The sequence below is a fragment of the Dioscorea cayenensis genome, chromosome 9, assembly GCF_009730915.1.
Source record: "Dioscorea cayenensis subsp. rotundata cultivar TDr96_F1 chromosome 9, TDr96_F1_v2_PseudoChromosome.rev07_lg8_w22 25.fasta, whole genome shotgun sequence".
NCBI classification, from domain to species: Eukaryota; Viridiplantae; Streptophyta; class Magnoliopsida; order Dioscoreales; family Dioscoreaceae; genus Dioscorea; species Dioscorea cayenensis.
This window is the reverse complement of record NC_052479.1, coordinates 15,263,681-15,277,931: the sequence shown is the minus strand read 5'-3', so window position 1 is coordinate 15,277,931 and position 14,251 is coordinate 15,263,681. Positions and strand designations below refer to the sequence as shown.

The 14,251-nt window shown below is 43.2% G+C and overlaps 2 non-coding genes across 2 annotated transcripts; both read left to right on the top strand.

Moving 5' to 3' along the window:
* Positions 1–5,286: 5,286 nt before the first annotated feature.
* LOC120269606 lies at positions 5,287–5,393 on the top strand. Its single transcript, XR_005539253.1, has one exon. It is a non-coding gene; the product is annotated as a small nucleolar RNA R71 (small nucleolar RNA).
* Positions 5,394–13,354: 7,961 nt separating this feature from the next.
* Positions 13,355–13,461, top strand: LOC120269535. The gene has a single exon (XR_005539186.1). It is a non-coding gene; the product is annotated as a small nucleolar RNA R71 (small nucleolar RNA).
* The last annotated feature ends 790 nt before the right edge of the window (positions 13,462–14,251 follow it).

Below are 14,251 nucleotides of genomic sequence, written 5' to 3'. Positions count from 1 at the left end.
GGCCTTGATGGCCCAATAGGATTTACACTCTAACTCCACGGGCAAATGACACGATTTACCATATACCAAGTTATAGGGGGTGGTTCCTATTGGAGTTTTATATGCCGTTTTGTGAGCCCAAAGTGTGTCATCCAAGCGTTCCGACCAATCCTGATTTCCTTGTTCTACAGATTTTGTCAAAATTCTCTTAAGCTCTCTATTTGTGACTTCCATCTGACCACTCGTCTGTAGATGGTAGGAGGTAGCAAGGTGATGATGCACTCCATAGCGCTTCAGCACTTTCTCAAGCTGAGTGTTACAAAAATGAGTCCCTTGATCACTAATGATAATTCAAGGGGTCCCAAATCGAGTGAACAACCTCTTCAAAAATTTTACCATGGTCCTATCATCGTTAGTTGGTAAAGCTTGAGCTTCCACCTATTTAGAGACATAGTCAACCGTAACTGTAATGTATTGATTATCATAGTCTTTTTGAAATTGGCCCATAAAGTTAATTCCCCAAACATCAAATACCTCACAAAAATTGAATTGGACTCGAGGCATTTCATCCCGCTACAACAGATTTCCATCCCTTTGACAACTATCGCATCGAAGAACAAATTGATGTGCATCCTATAATAAAGTTAGCCAATAAAATCCGGTAGCTAAAGCCTTTTTAGCAGTTCTACTTGAAGCATAAGGCCCCCCAATTGGCCCGGAGTGACAATGTGCAAGAATATTCCACCCTTTTTCCTTTGATACACATCTTTGAACTACATGATCTGCAAAAATATGGAACAAGTACAGATCATCCCAGAAATAATTCCTCAAATCACTGAAGAACTTCTTCTTTTGCTGGAATATGAGGCCCTGCTTAAGTACTCTCCCTGACAAGTAGTTTGCAAAATCGGTGAACCGTGGAGTGCCCTCTAATTCTGAACTCTGAACTACATACAAGTGTTTCTCGAGAAAGTAATCATTAACCTCTTTGCTAGCTGGCCCTTGACCTTCATACCCTTCCAATCGAGATAAATGGTCTACAACCACATTTTCTGTTCTTCTCTTGTCTTTAATCTCCATATCGAACTCTTGCATCAATAGGATCCAATGAATCAACCTTGGTTTCGCATCAGCCTTGTTCATTAGATATCAGAGTGCTGAGTAATCGGTAAATACAATGACCCTAAGCAAGATAAGGTATGGTCTGAACTTGTCGAAAGCAAACACCACTGCTAACAACTCTTTTTCTTTGGTTGTATAGTTCTCTTGAGAACTTGTGAGAGTCTTGCTGGAATAATAGATCAGTCAGAATTGCATATCTTTCCTCTGACCCAAAACTACTCCAACAACATAATCACTAAAGAGCAAAGTATCTCTAAAGGCCTACTCCCCGGCAATGATGCCAAAACGTTGACAATGCCCATTGTGTGTAACCCGCAAGTACATAGGTTTATCGAAGTAATAAATCCCAAATGGGTGGGGTATCATATCCATAGGGAGTAGGAATAAAAATACCAAAATTGCTACTTAACCAAGTGAAGATGAATAATGACTATGTGGATAAAGTGCAATGTAAGCATAAACAAAAGAAATAAGAATGAGAGGCCAAAGTAAGTGAGAGAACATATAATTGATAGAAGTAGGGTACTCGGACAATGCTTCCCCAAGGACTAATGTTTCAAATGCAAGACCTACTATTATGCTTCCTAACTAATGCTTAATGAGTCGTGGAAATCCTACAGTACATGGTTATAAACCTAAGGTCAACTGTGACTAACTCTACACTATGTCCCGGTGGAGAAATCGCTCAATCTGAACACCGCTTGCTATGCAAAGTTGCATGGAGTTCTAGGGATTCCAAGTGATAAACCCTATTCCTATATGTAGATCTAACCCTTTGGTCCAGTCGAAAGACCCCTAGTCATAATTAATCCCCAGAACCTAAAGTCACTTCATGCTTCACTCTGTTGCTCGTGTAACTAAGCCCCAGTGGAGTTCATCCTTTAGTTCTTTACTCTATTGTAAACGCGAAGAATTATAAGAATTGGAGGTAGAATAAATCACACCGGAGGAGAAAGGGGACGCTCCGCAACCTCTCGACTCACCCTCTCAACCCTCTCCAATCTAGCTTTCTCTAACCCTCGTGCCGTGTCACCCATCCACAAAGGTTACCAAGATGAACTCTCAACCCTAGTGTCACACTAAAGGGGAAATCATTCAATAAGCATTCAAGATTGAAACTCAATTAAAACATCAATTAAAAAAAGCATAATAAAAGGTCAAAGGAACGATAACATTCTGGGGTTTACAAAATCAAAGTAACCACTAGGGGGTTTATCTCTGCATGGAGCAAGATATAATCAATAATGAAATGGAAAGTAAAACAAGTAATGCATAATAAAAACCCTTCGGTATTCGTGTCAATACTGTTATCGAGTAGCCCCTTTTTCTCCAAAAGTTTTCTTGTCCGGCCTAGGGCACAACTCACAGGATCAGTGCCGACCAAAGCTCCCCCAACAACCTTCTTCCAAGAGAAGCGTGGTATAGAATCCGTAGGACTACTTCAAAGACTTGCCTAAAGCCTCTTAAAACCCTAGCCGATAGCCTCTCAAAAGATAGAGAAAAAATGGAGAGAAGGGTAAAAAATTCTTCCATAAATTGTGCTGAATCGCAGCTTAAATAGGTCGGGAATCAGGCATCCACACTCCAATGTGAATTCTCCACATAGGCTTGTGGAATTTCCACACGAGCATGGGGAATTTCTACAATCACGTGTGGATTCTCTGGAAACCTGATTTTCGGCTAGCTGTGAACAGTAACTGCTATAATGTATTGCTACAAGGATTTGCTACAGTACCGCTACAGTACTCCACCAAAACACTCCTAATTCCACACTTTTCATTGAGGTAACATAAACAGGAACATGTTTATGTCATAGATAGCATTTCTTCTTCAATCAAAGGTCTTATTTGTGAAGATCTTCCTATCAATACACAAGTCAGGATACACAAATGTTACTGCCTTCGTACCCCTCAAACTCATTGTAATGACTTGAATCCATGGAGATTGGCACACTTTCACATATCTTAGAGCTCACTTGTTTCTTCGCGTTTGTTACTTCCAAGATTCCACCAAATAGTACCTTCACGATCTACTTTTGGCTTCTTTTCTTAATACTTACCTTCACAACCCTACATGCGCAAAAGAACACATACACATGTATTAGCGCTTAAACATGATAAAATTAATGGCCAACGTAAGTAAAGAATAGTTTGCATTCTTAACACACAAGCACTCATCAGCAAGCAATGAAATGAAAAGATCAATACAAAAAAATAGATCTTAGGGTTCACATGCCCAAGTACCTACTAGGGTTTAGCCTTCCATGGGTAAGTTATAAAATAATGATTAATAAAATGAAAAGTAGCAAAATCCATAGGGAAAACCCCCTTGAATTCGTGATGATTGACATTGATGGGTAGTTGAACATCTTGAAGGATTCCTTTCCAAAGCTAGGTCATCGGTGGCTTCCAAAATGCTATAAAGGCAGAGGAAACTATCAAAGTTGGTGAAGAACACCCTCCAAATTAGCAAAGACCTCCTCTGCAAACCCTAGCCATCTCCCCCATCAAAAGCTGCACAAAAGATGTCAAAGAATAAGACAAGAGGGCTATTTAAAGGCACAAAATGCGTCTGTCACGTGCCCCACGCACCCATGTGGATTTTCCACGTGCCCGCGTGGGCTACAAGAATTTCAACGCGTGTGCATGAACAATACTTTTGCTACTGTACTGCTATAGTAAAATTCCTACAGTGTTTTCGCTACAGTGCTTTTCACAAACGTGGTCCTAACATTCTCTTCTTGAGGCCACATAGTCAGGCACACGATCATGTGGTAGGATATAAGATTTTTCTTCATTGACATGTATTTGAGAGATCTTGCAATCTTCACAAAGAGAAGGAACATGAAGATGTGACAGCCTTTGTGCCCTTCCAACTAGTGAATTGACTTGAATCTCCTTAGAAGTTGGCACACATCTTCACATTCATGAACTCCTCTCATGTCTTAGTCTTTGAATTGCACAAGAACTCTGAACATTGTGACTTTATAGCCTATCTTTGCTCCCTTTTAATTCTCCAAGGCATTCAGAAACTAATTGCACGAAATAACACCAAATGCACAATATGCGACATAAACCATGGAAAAATGATTCTCAATGCTTGTAAAACATACATAAAAATATGTCTACAGAAGCACTTATCAAAGGCCTCTTTGCTCACACGACCGACACATAGGTATATTCATGTTATTCTTAGCCAGTCAGTGACAGGACTTGGAGATGGTGCAGGCTAACTTCGTAGGACCAATCTTTTATATCTGCATTCCATTGCACATGGAGTTCTCCTCCATTTGGGATGTGTCATCACCGATTATCTCCATCACCAGAGTGAGTACTTGCAGTTAGGAGCACTGTTTGTTGGACCCTACATTACTCGTCTCATGTTCAAGATGGTCTGATCTGCTCGGTCAGAGGAGAGGAGAAGATTAATAACCCAGGACCATTGGGACTGGTCACTCACCGTTTGATCAGCATCCCATGTGGCCTTTCGAAAAGAGATTTCGCAATTTGCCCCACTTGATTTTCAAGATTGTGCAAGGAGGCGGTGTGATTGCGAAGTGTAGCCTCGACTGATTCAAACCTTGTATTTACCGATTGAACAAACCTAGCCAAGTGCTTCTCCAAATCTGTCATTCGGGTTTCCAAGCCTGAAATTATGTTTTCCACTTGAGGGGCTTGTTGTTGTTGTTGGAACCCCGATGGCCCCATGGTCTTCTGTGGCCCTTGATTACTCCATGAAAAGTTGGGATGATTCTTCCAACTTGAATTATAGGTGTTACTGTATGGATTCCCTTGAGGTCTCATTCCATTACCTACAAAGTCAACATTCTCAACTGAAAAAACATCACCTATGACGATTGGACAATCGGAGGGAGCATGTCCTCCACCACAACCGGTGCAATTGGTCACGGCCGCAACCCTATTCGAAGTTATAAGATCTAGCTTCTTACTCAAACTCTCCACTTGGGCTGCCAATGAAGTTACCGCATCAATTTCATTGAGACCAGCCACCTTTTTCTTTTCCCTAGCGTTCCACTGGTAGCTATTTAACCCCATTTCCTCAATCAATTGACGAGCCTCGTCGGGGGTCTTGCTACCTAAGTTACCTCCTGCCGCCGCATCCAAGAGTTGCCTTGTACTCGGGTTCAAACCATTGTAGAAGGTTTCAACAATCATCCACTCTGGGAATCCGTGTTATGGACACTTGCGCAGGAGTTCCTTGAACCTTTCCCATGTCTCAAATAGAGACTCCAATTCAAACTGCATAAATGATGAGATCTCATTCCTAAGCTTTGCTAATTTTCCGGGAGAGAAATAACGGGCTGGCATAATCGGATAATGTTCGTTGTTGCTTATTTTGTTCTGCTATGTTGTCAGATCCTTCTACTTCCAAATCAGCTGGATTAGGCTGTTCTTGTACAGATTCTTTCCCTTTCTTTCGAAGTGTACGTTCAAGTTCAGGGTCTCCTTTAATCAATATTGATGGATTCCCTCGGGTCATAACCTAGAGCTGCACCAAAAGTAAAGAAAAAGAAAATCATAATGATGATAGAATAAGAAGATATGAAATAAAATGTGTAGTGAAATAGCTAAGAAAACAAAGTGCAAAGTATCTCTAAACGCCTAGCTCCACGGCAACGGCGATAAAAACTTGACAAGATCCCCTTGCTTATATCCCGCAAGTGCAAGGGTTTGTCGAAGTAATAATCCCGGATGAGCGGGGTCGAATCCACTGGGAGTAGGGAGTAAAGACACTTAATTCGATTCTTAGCTATGTGGAGTATCAACAATGATAAGTGTGGTCATGATTCAATTCTCATAAATTAAAAGCAACAAGTAAGAGAGCAAAAGTAAGGAGGAGGTAAGGCAATCGATAAAGATGTGGTACTCGGATGATACTTCTCCTAGGATAATGCTTCAAGTGCAAGAACTCTCTATTATGCTTCCTAATCAATGCAATGGTGAGTCGTGGAAATCCTTAAATACATAGTCCAAAATCTAAGGTCAACTATGCCTCACTCTATACATGTCCCGGAGGAGAAATGGAACAATCTCAACACCTCACACTCGCATAGAGTTGCAATGAGCTCTAGGGATTCCAAGTGATAAATCTCTTCCTAGATTTAGACCTAACCCTTTGGTCCAGGCGGAAGGTCCCTAGCCACAATTAAGCCCTAGATACTAAGATCACCTCAAAGCTTCACTCCATTGCACGCGCAACTAGGCCTTAGCGGAGGTTCGTCCCTTACACCATTCACTCTATTATGGCCGCAAAGAACTCGAGGAATGGAGGTAGAATCTATCACGTTGGAGGGGAAAGGGGATGCTCCTGTACCTCTCGACTCACCCTCTCAACTTTCTCCAACCTAGCTTTGTCTAACGCTCGTGGTGTGTCACTCACTCACAAGGTTACCAACAAGAACTGTCAACTCTAGTGTCACTCTAGGGGAAATGTTCATACAATCAAGCATTCAAGGTTGGAACTCACAATAAACATCAATTTATTGAAAGCATAATAAAGAAGTTTAATGAAACAAATACATCCTAGGGTTCACAATCACCCAAGTACCCACTAGGGGTTTAGCTCTCCATGGAGCTAAGTACAATCAAAGAAATAGAATGTAAAAGCAATGAGTCCATAAAGAAACCCCCTCGATGGTCGTGTCAATGGTCTTGTGGAAAGTCCTATACTCGTCGCCCAAGGATTCCTTCGTCCCGTATAGGATACGCCTCGATCGAAGCTCCCCTACCAACCTTCTTCCTAATGGAATCACGATGTCGGAGCCGTAGAACATCTCCAAAACCTTGGTCAATACCCCTTGAAACCCCAGCCGAAGCCCTCTCACAAGTTGGGGAAAAGATGGAGAAAAGAATACCAAAATCGGGGCTGAACCGGCTTTAAATAGGGCTGGAATCGGGCAACTCCACGGGCGTGGACGGTACACGCGCCCGTGCGGAATTTCTACATGGGCGTGGATAATTTCCACACGCCCGTGTGGATTCTCTGTTTTTCTGATTTCTCGGCCGGCTGTAAACGGTGCTACTACATAATGGATGTACTCACTCGAATGTGAGGAGGTTGGCACACACTCTAGCATCTCACACCTGTCCTATCTCTTCGCGTTTGAATCTTAGCAAGATCTCCTCCAAAATAGGTGCATTATGATCCACATTGGCCTATTTCCTTCATACTTAGCTTCACAGCCCTACCTGCGTAAAAGTAACATAAAAACACACATATTAATGTAAAAACATGAGAAAAGTAATGCTCAACATAAGGAATGAATGCTTCGCATTCATATCGCACAAGCACTTATCAAACTCCCCCACACTTAAGCTTTTGCTTGTCCTCAAGCAAACATTAAAACATTCTGTGCATCAATGAAAAAAATATTGAAAGTGCATGCCTTTAGGTTCACCGAGGTATACAAAGAAAGTATTCTACAAGTAAGGAAAATTTTAACATTAAATACAAAAAAATCAATGCTCTAGCTAAAAATTTGAATAAAAAAGGACAACAAACCCGAATTTCGTGTAAGTGTGTGAACTCACTCAAAGCACCCCAAGTTATACTCCTCAAAGTTCTAAGTACAAAGGACTTATTTATCTACAAAAGTGATAAAAATTTTAAAAGATGGTAGTAGCTTCACACATCCTCTAAGGTAGCCCTTTCCAAAGCGGCCACTAAGGTGGATTTCACACTTTCGACGTGGTAGCTCTTTCTACCCGAGTGGTAGCTTTCACTCATCTCATGAGATAGCTCTTTCTCTCATTAGGGCATAACTAGTATCCGACTTGTGAGAGTAGCTTCATACTTCATAGGTGGTAGCTCTTTCCACCAAACAAATACAAATAAACAATAAAACTATTTTGTTCCTTCTTTTCAATTTTTTTTTTCAATTTAACAAAAGAAGTAAACCTAACTAGTCCCTTTAACATCAAACATGAGTTTCCAATAGAGTTCAAAGAGTGAGTAGTGCACTAAGTGTAAATCGGGCAAAAATTCCTAAAAATTCAAGCAAGAACTAGAGCATGAAAACATTCAATGTTAACAATTCTCCTAGACTTAAGAATACAAACATTGTAACTAAGGTGAACCGCCATTGGCTATGTGAGCATATATCAATCAAGAACAATAGAAAAGATGTGCGCATTATGAAACTCCCCCCCACACATAAGTTGTACATTGTCCTCAATGTACACATGCAAGCTCACTCAAAATATATCATTAAAAATAGATGTGGGAGAAGCAATCAAAACAATACTCCCCTGACTCCTAGTGTTGCGTTTGATGAAGCTGATTCATTGGGAGTAGTGTTCCAACGGGTTGTGAAGCTCGCACGGCCAAGTGCCGAAGCACCTTGACCATGCCCATGACTAAGTCTCAATTTCCAAGAAGACAAGACCATCTGCACGCATACACGAGGGGGTTCAGTGAAGCTCAAGAAAAACAAAAATAACTCGAGTGTATAAAAGATGAAGCAATGAATACAACTCGATAATGCAAAATAACATAAACTCAGAAGGAAAATCCTTTCTGAGTGAACAAGTCTAAAAACAAGAAAATAAGATAAAATAAAATGCATGAAAGTAAAAGAAAGGTCAAGTGTCGGAGTCGTTCTCGGGCTCCGCAGCTGCTGCTGCTGAAGTGGAAGCATATAGTGGGTCCTCCGGTGCTGGGGTCGAGGATAGAGGTGCTGGAGGTACTGGTGGGGCCTGAAGAGTCCTCGGCTGCAGGACAAATGATGAGGCAACGTCTCGCTCTAGGATCTGCTGTAATATGTCGAAACGCACCATGAACACTGTGTACTGAGTGGCCTGCGTAGTCATAATCTCGGCAACCTCGGCTTGGACCACTTCTATAGCATTCTCGAGCCTCTCAAAGCGATCATTGGCTCGAGAAGGTGAAAACATACGCACTGGGGGTGGTTCCTCGGGCGCTGGAAGTGCCTCGGTCTTCATCGATGCGGGCTGAGGCTTGGTGGCGGGCTGAGATGCTCCGTCGTCATCACCCTCATCCTCAGCTATCTCTGGGGCTAATAGGACTAACGCAAAAACCCCTATCCGAACCCTGCGGACCATGCCCATCAACAGCATCGTATCTATACCCAGGAGAGCGGGTAAACTCGTCTTCTCGGCCCCGCGAATCGAATCCAAGAGACCCATTCCCATCACTAATCTCGTAATGTAAGAGCCCGAGAATATCGCTCCCAGTCTAGCGTACTATCCCTGGTGTCTGATGTAATCAGCCAAGATGTGCTGTAAGTGGATCGGTACGCGCTCTACCATCGAGTACAAGTACAGCAACTCCTGGCGGCTCAAGACACCAATACTATCGCCACGACCATTCACCGACCTACTCATGATGGCGTGCAAATATCTGTAGGCAGGTCGGGAAAGGCACGTGGCCTTGGAAACCCCCGGCTTGTACTGACCTTGACCACATAGCACTCTGTAAGCTTTCTGCGGGGTCAAGGTTCCAGGATAATCAGTAGGCAACTGTGCATACTCCTTTGAATCTCTGAATGCCTCCTCGTATAAGCCAAGTAGTACGGAAAACTGCGTAATGCTCAAGCTATGGTGGCATCCAAACACTCTGAACTAAATGGTGCCCAAACTGTTGAAGCTCGCATACGCTCTATCAAACTCAAACGAGGAGAGCACCTCCAGTGCAAACTCTCGGATAGCTGGCTGTCTAATCGTCAACAACTGACGCCAACCACCATTTAAAACAACGTCCTCAACCTCATCAGCGAACTCATCTCCCTGCTGAAGATCTCTTAGTATAGTCGTGTCCAGGAATCGAGTCTGTCCGAAGCAGAGTCTCGATAAGCGCTCATAACGGGCCTAATGTTCTGGAATCGCAAATCGCATAGCCTCGGGCTTAGAGGATGACTCACGTGGCCTCTTATCAGCTTGCTTCTTTGTCCTAGGTGCCATAATCTGCCAAATTTAAACAAAATTAGTCAAACAAGTTGATAAAACAATACTGCAGAAATCCACACGGTCGTGTGGGATTTCCGCACGCCCGTGTGGATTCACGGGGCGTGGGCACCGCACGGCCAGGCATCAACAATCCAAAAATACAACTCAATAATATCTCTAACTTCGTTCTAAACGTAAATCATTGTTCCAATTGAAGAAACGAGGCATTATTAACCAGATTAATCAATAGAAATCATGAATTGACGAAGAAGATGAAAAAAATGAATTTACCGACAAGGAGAAGTGAGAAAATAAAGAGCTGGCCTAAAACTTGCTAAAATCCCACCAAACTGGCGCAATGGACTCGGACAATGTTGTGAGAGTGTTTTCAAGTGAAAAGGAGTCGTGAAGAAGGAGAGAAATCATGCCCCTTTTTAAATAGAACTCGTGACTTTTGACGTTTTGTGCATCCACACGGGCGTGTGGAAATTCCCCATGCCCGTGTGCGTCACTTCAAAAGCTCCACAGGGGCATATGCACGCCCCTGTGCGCTCTCGGGAAAAACTCTCACTGACTTAGAACGATTTCCCACGGGCATGCGGAAATTATCCACGCCCGTGCGCCAGACCCACAGGGGCAGACGCACGCCCCTGTGGCTTCCCTGGACATATGAGAAAGATATCAAGTCTTTCACACGCCCGTGCGAAAATTCCCCACGGGCGTGGACATTCACAAGCCCAATTCACAGGGGCAACCGCACGCCCCTGTGTTTTCTCGGGATGAAGGGAACAACCTGCAGAGTTTTGCACAGGCATGCGGAAATTACCCACGCCCATGTATGGTTAACAAGGTCACCCACAGGGGCGAGTCCACGCCCCTGTGTGTTCTCGGGAAAATCTGCCCAACCCTGCAGGAAGGAACATGCCCGTGCGGAAATGACCCACGGGCGTGCGCCAGTCGCATGGTCGTCCACAGGGGCAGCCGCACGCCCCTGTGCCCTCTTTGGATGAGTTCACAGTACACATCCACGGGCTTGTGGAATTTCCGCACGCCCGTGTGTTTTCTCTGGATGACTTAGAAAAACCTGCAGGCTCTGCAGAACTAGTCTGAACATGTCTACACACTCAGAGCCTGCCCTATTATACAAAATTTACCAGATAAAAACACAAAATAGAATTCAAATGACCAAACTTCGCCAATTCGCAACAAAACACACAATGAATTCTTTTAAAAACCCACAATAAAATCGTAGCACAAATACTCAAAAATTTCAACACCAACACTTAACAATTTATTCATGCAAACAAACTAAACTAAAAGGTACAAAAACAGTAAACACTTTGGTTGCCTCCCAAGAAGCGCTTGTTTAATGTCACTAAGCTTGACGTATCTTTCTTAACACACGGGGGTTCATGAATGAAGGTTGCCCTCTTACCCATAACTTGAAAGCATGATGAGCAAAGTCTCTTGAGGGTAGAGGGTGTACTATCGGGCTTCGGACCACCTAGCAATCATTCGTCCAACTTCCTTGGCTCATGTACATCTCCAATAGTCTTGGGGCGTTTTTGGTGGTGTCTCCTAGCCCTCTTCATTTTTTGGAGCACATTCTTAAAGATCCCCGGGGTAAATGTTTCCTCTCCATTTGAACCAAGCATCATTACTTCTTCATTGCTCTCCTCTTGGTCGAACAAACCATCATATGCATCCGGGCTGAACATTTCCTGTATATATTCATCAACAATCTCATCAGTAGTGTCTAGAAAATACAAAGTGTCATCAAAATCGAGAGAATGCCGCATGGCTTCAGCAAGGCGGTAAGTGAGCTTATTGTCTCCGACTCTCAATGTGAGCTCTCCGCCTTTCATGTCAATCAATGCTTTGGAAGTCCGCAAGAACAGTCTCCCGAGTATCAAGGGTACATCTGCATCCTCATCGACATATAGCACTACAAACTCAACCGGAAAAATATACTTGTCCACCTTGACAAGCACGTCTTCAATGATGCCTCTTGGATGTCGTACCATTCGGTCCGCCAATTGTAAAGTCATCCGAGTAGGCCTAGGCTCACCCAAGCCTAGCTTTTGGAAGAAAGTGTATGGCATGACGTTGATACTTGCCCCTGAATCCGCCAATGCCATTTCCTCACCTAAGTTGCCGATGTTACACGGAATAATGAAGCTTCCCGGGTCCTTCTTCTTCTTCGGCATGTTCTTTTGCAACACCGCTGAGCATGAAGCATCAAGCACCACTGAAGCACTCTCCTCCATTTTCCTCTTGTTGGTTAATAGGTCTTTCAGGAACTTTACATACTTAGGCATTTCAGCCAAAGCCTCAACAAAAGGAATGTTGATGTGGAGTTGCTTGAACAAACTCAGGAACTTCTTATACTGTTCATCCCTTTGGTCATTCTTCAATCTAGAGGGATAAGGGATTCTTGTTTGAAAGGTGGGGGTGCCACCTCTTTCTCTTTGTTTGCTCCCTTCTTAACCTCTACAACCTCGGGAGCGTGTTCTTTCGGCTTCTCACTCGGAAGCCTCCCTTCAACCTCACGACCGCTTCTCAAAGCGATCGCCTTCACATGTTCTCTTGGGTTGGTTTCCGTGTTGCTTGGTAAACTCCCATGTGGCATGTTGGAGAGAGATTTTGCAATTTGCCCCACTTGATTTACAAGATTGTGCAAGGAGGTGGTGTGATTACGAAGTGTATCCTCGACTGATTCAAACCTTGTATTTGCCGATTGAACAAATCTAGCCAAGTGCTTCTCCAAATCCGTCATTCGGGTTTCCAAGCCTGAAATTATGTTTTCCACTTGAGGTGCTTGTTGTTGTTGTTGGAACCCCGATGGCCCCATGGTCTTCTGTGGTCCTTGATTACTCCATGAAAAGTTGGGATGATTCTTCCAACCTGAATTGTAGGTGTTGCTGTATGGATTCCCTTGAGGTCTCATTCCATTACCTACAAAGTCAACATTCTCAACTGAAGAAACATCACCTATGACTATTGGGCAATCGGAGGGAGCATGTCCTCCACCACAACCGATGCAATTGGTCACGGCCGCAACTCTATTCGAAGCTATAAGATCTAGCTTCTTACTCAAACTCTCCACTTGGGCCGCCAATGAAGTTACCACATTAACTTCATGGAGGCCGGCCACCTTTTTCTTTTTCCTAGCATTTCACTGGTAACTATTTAACCGCATTTCCTCAATCAATTGACGAGCCTCGTCAGGGGTCTTGCTACCTAAGTTACCTCCTGTCGCCGCATCCAAGAGTTGCCTTGTACTCGGGTTCAAACCATTGTAGAAGGTTTGAACAATCATCCACTCCGAGAATCCGTGTTGCGGACACTTGCGTAGGAGTTCCTTGAACCTTTCCCATGTCTCAAATAGAGACTCTAATTCCAACTGCATAAATGATGAGATCTCATTCCTAAGCTTTGCTGATATTCGAGGAGGGAAATAACGGGCTGGCATAATCGGATAGTGTTAGTTGTTACACATTTTGTTTTGCCATGTTGTTAAATCCTTGTACTTCCAAATCAGCTGGATTAGGCTGTTCTTGTATAGATTCTTTCCCTTTCTTTCGAAGTGTACATTCAAGCTCACGGTCTCCTTCAATCAATATTGATGGATTTCCTCGGGTCATAACCTAGAGCTGCATCAAAAGTAAAGAAAAAGAAAATCAGAATGATGATAGAATAAGAAGATATGAAATAAAATGTGTAGTGAAATAGCTAAGAAAACAAAGTGCAAAGTATCTCTAAACGACTAGCTCCCCGGCAACGGCACCAAAAAATTGACAAGATCCCCTTGCTTATATCCCACAAGTACATGGGTTTGTCGAAGTAATAATCCCGGATGAGCGGGGTTGAATCCACAGGGAGTAGGGAGTAAAGATACTTAATTCGATTCTTAGCTATGTGGAGTATCAACAATGATAAGTGTGGTAATGATTCAATTCTCAGAAATTAAAAGCAACAAGTAAGAGCGGCAAAAGTAAGGGGGAGGCAAGGCAATCGATAAAGATGGGGTACTCAGATGATACTTCACCTAGGACAATCGCTTCAAGTGCAAGAACTCTCTATTATGCTTCCTAATCAATGGAATGGTGAGTCGTGGAAATCCTTACATACATAGTCCCAAATCTAAGGTCAACTATGCCTAACTCTATACATGTCCCGGAGGAGAAATCGAACAATCTCAACACCTCACACTCGCATAGAGTTGC